This window comes from Balaenoptera acutorostrata, chromosome 12, assembly GCF_949987535.1.
Source record: "Balaenoptera acutorostrata chromosome 12, mBalAcu1.1, whole genome shotgun sequence".
Taxonomy (NCBI): Eukaryota; Metazoa; Chordata; class Mammalia; order Artiodactyla; family Balaenopteridae; genus Balaenoptera; species Balaenoptera acutorostrata.
The window spans coordinates 40,738,829-40,747,400 of NC_080075.1; positions in this window are offsets into that span (position 1 = coordinate 40,738,829).

Below are 8,572 nucleotides of genomic sequence, written 5' to 3' on the forward strand. Positions count from 1 at the left end.
ATTCACAGATTCCAGGAAGTAGAATCTAGATATCTTTGGGGACCATTATTCAGCCTACCACAACTTCTAATCCTGATCTCCAGACTCAAATTTTCAGTTTCCTTTTGAATATCTATTAGACATCCCCTAGGCACTTCAAACTCATTTTATCTAAAACTGAATTATATTCACCAGCTCAGCCAGTGACATCATCATCCTCCCAAGCATACAATTTCAAAGTCAGTATACACTGCTTCTTCTTCACTCTTTACATCCAGTTGGTCACTTAACTCCTGTCTAATCTACCTCTAAAAGGTCTCTCAAACCCAGTCCTTTTCTTTATCCCAAGTGCCACTACTTTTCAGACCTTGGTATTTACGGTAATTATGACCTAAATGAACTCCTTACTTCTGTTTTTCTCCCGCCTAAAATTATCCTGTTGCCTTGAGTTATTTTTCTAAAACTCAAATGACTATGTTGCTGTCCTATTAAAATCTCCTTAATGGTTCTACCTTTGCCTACTCATTAAAATCCAAATCATTCAAGGCCCGTTGCAATCTGGCCACAATGTGTGAGACCAGCCTCATTGTTGCCATGCCTTACCAAGTACCACTGTGTTCTAGCCACCCAAACTGTACCGTGTTTCCTGAACAAGCCATTCTGCTCCTGCCTCAGGGCCTTTATACATTCTGTTCCTTCTGTCTTGTGAAATTATTTCAATCTAAAATGGAACTGGAAAATCTCACACATGCGCCCTCAGGAAAATGAAACTTAAGGATTGAGAGACTGATTTCCGGTAAATGCCTGATTTACAGAAACCTGAAAGTTATCCCTCAATCAATGAACATCTGCCAAGAACCTGTCCCCATCCTCAAGCTAAAGAACTTGCTACTTGGACTTTAGCTAAACTCCTTGCTCTTTTGAATTCCTTGACCATAAATAGGGCCCTAAACCCTCAATAGACTCACCTATAGCTTGCTACAGTTTGCATGTCCCAAATTTCAATTCCTCTACTATTCCCAAATAAACTCAATTTTTGGTGATTCAAGCTTGCCACAGTTTACCTCTTTTATTTAGGTTGACAGCCTGGAAAATCTTTCCTTATCACCAACCTAAAAAAGTCTTTCCAATCCTTCAAGAACCAGTTGAGTTCTTAATTTTTCTAAGTATTGCAGGAGTCTACCACAAAGTTAGGATTAAGGCTCTGTTAACACATTAGATATTGATTCAATTATTTAACAATACTTATTGAGAGTCAGATATGTCAAGGACACTATGGAAAACAGTGGGTGTATAAAATGGTGAACAAAGTGTAAATAGATCTTTCCTTTACAGGGCTCATAGTCTACAGATGGATATAGACCAGTAAACAGGCAGTTATGGTATTATACAAGCCCTCTGGTAGCAAAAGCATAAGATGATGTAGGAATAGACAGGAGGGGAAACAAGTCCAGATGTGGAGGATCATCAAGAGATGACAACTAATCTGAAACTAAGTCATGGGTAAGAATTGATGAGGGAAAGGGGGATCAGACAGAGAAAGTGGTCCATGATGAAGATAGCATTCTATGGTCTGAATGCTTGCATCCCCCCCTTCCCCTAAATTCATGTGTTGAAATCTTAACCCCCAAAGGTGACAGTATTAGTTGGTGGGACTTTTGGAAGGTGATTAGATCATGAGGGTTGAGACCTCATGAACAGGATTGGTGCTCTTATGAAAGAGACCCCACAGAGCTCCCTAGCCTCTTCCACCATGTGAGGATACAAGGAGAAGTCTGCGACCCTCACATAACCATGCTGGAACACTGACCTTGGACTTCCAACCTCCAAAACTGTGAGCAATAAATTTCTGTTGTTTATAAGCCACCAGTCTGTGGGATTTTGTTATAGCAGCCCGCATGAAGTAAGACACAACATGTTTGAAAACCTAGACATAAAGAAAACATAGTGTGCCCACAGAGCTGAAAAAGGGTCAGCAAGGATGGAACAGAGACAATGGGGTGGGGAATGTCAACAGATGAAGATGGTGTATGAGCAGGAGTCAATCATACAGGGCCCTGAAGGCCGTATTCAGAACTTGGGTCTTTTTTTTTAATATATATAAATTTATTTATTTATTTAATTTTGGCTGCATTGGGTCTTCGTTGCTGCACACGGGCTTTCTCTAGTTGCGGTAAGCGGGGGCTACTCTTCGTTGTGGTGTGCGGGCTTCTCACTGAGGTGGCTTCTCTTGTTGTGGAGCATGGGCTCTAGGTGTGCGAGCTTCAGTAGTTGTGGCGCGAGGGCTCAGTAGTTGTGGCTTGTGGGCTGTAGAACGCAGGCTCAGTAGTTGTGGCACACGGGCTTAGTTGCTCTGCAGCATGTGGGATCTTCCCCGACCAGGGCTCCGAACCTATGTCCCCTGCATTGGCAGGCGGATTCTTAACCACTGCACCACCAGGGAAGTCCAGAACTTGGGTCCTTATTCTAAGAGTAAAGGAGAGCCACTGAAGAGTTTTAAGCATGTGAGTGACATAATCTAATGAATGTTTTAAAAGATTATTCTGGTTGCAACAAGGGTAACATATGTAAATACGGCAAAAATATCAATTAGGAAGTTGCTGCAAAAAGCCAAGTGAGAGCTCACAAATAGCTAAGCTACGGCAGGGGCAGTGTGCGTGAGCACAGTCAGATGGATTTGGAAAATATACAGGACATTATGAAGAAGAGAGTCAAATATGCTGCTCGGTTGACTGGTTTGAGCTGCTGAGAGGACGATGGAGCCAGTCCCTAAGAAAGGGAGACCAAAAGAGGGTCAGCCAACGGGGGGTGAGTTCAGTTTTAGAATGTTGTGGAGCAAGGCTTTTTGTGCCCTGCTTTCTACCCCATTGGCTCATCTCTGATTTCCATGCAGCTGTGGGGAACAAGTCCCTGTACTCTGAGTTTCCTACTTATGCTTTTCTGCCACACAGCTTTCTCCAGAGCTGGGGAAATTCACTCAACCTGGCAAAGATGCAGCCTGGAAATGCCTCAAGTTACCATTTCCTGGGGGCAGTCTCCATCTGATGGGTGCTGGGAGCTGATGGACAATGTCCCAGCCTCCCTCATTCAGAGAGAAAATTCTGAGTCTCATAGACAGTGATGGTCAGTCTATGGCCATAATGATTACAGCTCAGCAATGTATCCTTTATGGACTTTTCCTCCTTCTCTGTTTTACTATTCTTGCTCCCTCACTCTTGCTTCCTGGAATTGTCTTTCCAAATAAACTTCATGCATCTAAGCCCTTGTCCTAGGCTCTATTTGAGGGAGGGAGGTCCAAACTGAGACAAATTTCTGCAGGACTTCAAAGTGAAGACCCACTTTAGACCTTCAGAAGAAGAAATTTGGGGTAGAAGCATAAAGTTGTGCTTTCTTTCCAGTAGAGGCTGAAAACAAAGAAGTAGATTAAATCATCCAGTGAGAAGAGAAAGGAGCTTATGAGGGAAACCTGAGGGACAGTAACATTTTAGGCACTGGCAGAAGAAGAGACAGGAGACTGACAAAGAGATGACCAGAGAGGCAGGAAAAGAACCAAGAGAGTGAGCAGACATGGAAGCCCAGAGAAAAGGAAGCTTCCGGAAAGAGGGAGTGATTGGTTGTGTTAAATGCTATTGAGAAGTCAACAAAAGTATAGATAAGTAGCCATTAGATTTAGCAAATAGAGTTCATTTGTGACTTGGTGAGAAAACAACTCTAAAAGCATGATGAGGCTGAAGCTAGGAAACAAAGAATTGAGTGTTTTGGGGAGAAGTGAGAATATGAACAGAGTAAATATAGGAAACTCTTTTAGGAAGTTTGGTTTTAAGGGGAGGAGAAAGATGAGAAAATATCTGGTTGAATGAAGTAGGGGTGTGTGTGTGTGTTAAGATGGGAGAGACTTGGGTCTGTTCAGACTGTTTAGTTCATAAGAAGATTGGCACAGAAAAAACGTTGAAGGTAGGGGAGAGTGAGGAACAGCGAAGATAATGAGTTTCTAAAAAGAAAGAAAAGGATGAATTCCTGGTAGGTAGTTCAATTCAGTCTGAGGGAGGGACTTGTCTTCCATTGAAATAACAACCTGGTTCCCTGCCTGTTTCAAAGATGATACAGGTGGATAATTCCAAAACATGGCTGCATATTTCTTTTGCACTAAATTGTCTTTATCTGATAAATTTTAGTTGAATTTAACCATCGATAGTACTTGATAATAAATATATATGTCCATCAACTAGTTTACTTGATGTTACCATAATATTAAGATTGTAATCCCTCAGATGTTACATTGGTATTTGCTTGACAGTCAGTGAAAAATATGTGTTCCTCAAGTAACAGAGAAAAAGGGAAGCATCATTAAACTTTAGTCTAGTGATGTGGCATTATGTGACCTCATCTGCCTTTTTTAGGGGAAGTCAGCAAGTCACTTGCTGCTTTGTGGTCTGTTCCTCGTTTATAAACTGAGACTCATATAATTGGTATTTATGATTTGATTTATTCCTGGATATTGGTCACAAATTGAGTTTCCATAAGTTAAACATTTAATATCTGTGAAGATAGTGTTCCTGAAGACACATTTTATACTCTAAAATACCAAAATCGATCATGGAAAGACAAATACATGATTTTACAATGATTTTCTAAGTTTGTAAAGAAAAAGTCAAAGTTTTAGATGCTCTTAGAGAATTCTTTTTTATCACCTGGTTGAGGCTTCTTAAAAATGCCTGTCCAAAGAAGTTCTAACTAAAGAAATTTTATTTTTCTGATAAATCTCCCTGAAGCAAGAAAATGCTTCAGTGCTCTAAAGACCTTCAAACTGTGATGAAAATTAGGGCCATCTGTCTAAAAACTACCATTGCAGATTCAGTGCGTAGAAATTTCTTTGAATGTTAAAGTTTTCCTTACTACTGTGTTCTCTTCTTTTTCTGCTCCTCCTGCACCCCCTCATCCTCTTCCCATCTCCACGCCTGATTTCATCATCATTAAACACCCAGAGCACATAGTAGCTGTTATCTTTAGCAGAATCTGTGGATAAATTATCTGATGCTATTCTACTGGTTCTTATGGCTTCTTCCCTGAATAGTTAATGTTTTGCCAACTATCTTCTAAAAGTGATCCACCCAACTTTTGCTTGCAATAAAAACTTCTCCCTTTGATGTCTTGGGGTAGCTCTTTTTCGACATAAATGGACAACGCCTTTGCAAGAGCACTGTCTAATTCAGATGCTTATGGATTTGCTTCATGCACACCTGCATCCATCAAATCAAAAGTTGTTCTTTACTTCTGGCACCAATTCACATAAAAGCAGCTTCAGTTCTCCTGTCACTTATGATGAGAGTCATAGGCAGTCGCATTGTGAGATTTGACCAATACTGGAGAGTCATATTTACAATAATAAAGGTCATAACAGCAGCGGTCTAAAGTGAAGCAGTTGTGAGTCAGGAACCATCTGTACTCTTCTATCAGTGTTTATTGTGAGGATTAAGAGCATAAAGTGCTTCAAAAACTGCAAAACCTTATACAAGTGGGAGGAATTATTGTAATCCAAACCTGTATAATATATACAAAACCACACAAACCAAACAGCACTAATGCGTTGCTCATACAGGTCTGTGTAGCTAGAATTTGAAGCATTTCTTTTCCCTAAAAATCACAGGCTTCTTCTTGCTGAGTTTCAGAAGGATTTTGGTCACCGTAGAAAAGTAACACCCAGTGAACAATCCACCTGTGACTAGGAAAGGAGCCATTCTTTCTCCAGCCTCCTCCCTGCCCCTCCATCCCTGTGCATCACCCCTGGTCTTTCTCCCTGGCCTTTGGTGGGGCCCACTGTCTGCCACTCGGGAATGACATCTCTCACCTTGGAGTTTTCAGGCTTGAAAAATTCTTACATAGATGAACGCACAAAACACCACTGTACCATTCAGATCTGAAACAGTCTTCCACCTCAGTGATAGACTGCTAAATAAAAAAGTTTGCCCCGGGCTTCCCTGGTGGCGCAGTGGTTGAGAATCTGCCTGCCAATGCAGGGGACACGGGTTCGAGCCCTGGTCTGGGAGGATCCCACATGCCGCGGAGCAACTAGGCCCGTGAGCCACAACTACTGAGCCTGCGCGTCTGGAGCCTGGGCTCCGCAACAAGAGAGGCCGCGATAGTGAGAGGCCCGCGCACCGCGATGAAGAGTGGCCCCCACTTGCCACAACTAGAGAAGGCCCTCACACAGAAACGAAGACCCAACATAGCCATGGGTAAATAAATAAATAAATAAAATTAAAAAAAAAAAAGTTTGCCCCTCCCCAAAGCTTTTAAAGGATCAGCGTTTCTTTTATTTAAGGACAAAAAGAAGACAGAAAGACCCAACTAACTTGTTATAAACAAAGCAATTTGAAATTCTACTCACATTCTAGAAAAATGTCAGAAGATCGTTTTTCCACAGAACCCATCCCCCCCCCCCCCCCCATTAATGCCTCGTGTGACTTTCGGGAAGGCTTCAGGCAGTAGAATGCGTGAGAAATTCACTCTGGCTTTTGCTGTCCCACATACTCCTGTAGTGCTGAAGTGCCCTATTGGCTCTGAGAAACGAAGCCTCAAAGCAATTGCCCAGCCATTTCCCCCTTAAATTTCTAAAATTAACGCAACATGGAGGTGTTGGTTACATTCATATGTATTAGTTCAATAATGTTGATTAAGTCCCAACCACACCCACACATGTCCCTTTCTCTTAGCTGCCCACAACTTGCTTCTAGTGTTTCTTACATCCCTAGAACAACAGCTACAATAACAACCACAGGAATTTTCGCTAGAATAAACATGATCAATAGCCCTTGTAATTCTCCATGAAAGCTAAAAAAATGAAAAATAGAAAAGAGTTACATGAAATATGTTTCCCTTGAGTCTACCATGATTCATTTCCATGCTTATTTCCAATGTTAGTTACTTGAAAGATAGTTTATAGATCTTTTAAGTCTCCTTCAAAGATTAAGCTGGGAGAAATGGACCTTTGGACCTGACCTTGGTATGATGCTTCATAGTTTACAGAACACCTCTGTGTTCATGATTTCCTTTCATCTGCACAACAATGGTTGGGTAGGTATTACTGTAGATGGAGAAACTTAATCTCAGAGAATTCAACTGTTACAGCTAGGATGCTCAAAACCGGACCATCTGACACTCTCCACCGCCCCATGTTTCCTTAGATAGATGAATACAAAGATAACAAGACATAGGAAATGATAGTATGAGAAATCTTCAACTATAAAGAATACAGAAGGGCTTCCCTGGTGGCGCAGTGGTTGAGAATCTGCCTGCTAATGCAGGGGACACGGGTTCGAGCCCTGATCTGGGAAGATCCCACATGCCACAGAGCAGCTGGGCCCGTGAGCCACAATTGCTGAGCCTGCGCGTCTGGAGCCTGTGCCCCGCAACGGGAGGGGCCGCGATAGAGAAAGGTCCGCGCACCGCGATGAAGAGTGGCCCCCGCTTGCCGCAACTGGAGAAAGCCCTCGCACGAACTGAAGACCCAACACAGACAAAAATAAATAAATAAATAAATAAATAAACAAACAAAAAAAAAACCTGAACGTTATATCTTAAAAATAAAAAAAAATAAAAAAAAAAGAATACAGAAAAAGTTTTAAACTGAGAGGATCAGGAAAAAACACATTAAAAAGACAATCCTGATTTTTTCTTGTATACGCACATGCAAACACACATATATCACTGTTTACAATTTTTTAAAATGATAATCTATTTTTCTTCTAACAAGCCTGGTGGTGTTAATAAATTGGAAAAATAAACAAAAACCATTTTAACTAACGTGTTTCTATTGATTTATTTGTGGTGGTAACACTGGGGCTGCTCGTAGGCTATCTTCTCTCACATAATAATTATTATTTACTGATGGCAAAGCTCTGTGGATGTGACTAAAGTGTCAGTGACATAAAGAAAAGCCTGTTTAAATGATCTGCAAAGCAGGGCCACAGCTGTAACTTTGCCCTGGCAGAGCCTGTCAAGTAAATAGCATGATCTTTTCAAACACAGCCATATTATTTTCTTCCCGGCATTTGTAATTTGTTAAAACTCTCAGTGTGCATGCCTTTCTTCCTATTAACAATGGCAAATGGCCAATCTCTGTATTTATCTCTTGCACACACATTATTTCTATGTATATTTGATCTGGTTTCTATATTTTAAGAAGTTATATATAGATATTGAAGAATGTACCTAGCTGCAAATTTTAAACAGCATTCTGTGACCGGTATGATATAACATAACTCCATGATATAACACTCAAAAATGCTGAATAAAACAATTTTGTTTTAGGTGCTATCAAAGTAGCCCAAGATCAATTGCTGGATCTACTTAGAAGAAAAAAAAAAACACAAAACACACAAAACACCATGACACTTCAAAACTGCTGATATTTGGTTTTGTAAGACATACTACATTTGATATTTATAGGCTTAGTCTTATTGCCAGAGCCCAAGAGCATCTGTCTGGGATCCCAGCCATTGTCTACCAACTTACTTGTACCTTGGTAGATATATGAATATCCAACAGCTTTCTAATTTAGAAATGATGGGTGGATTTTCAGCGACTTTGATTT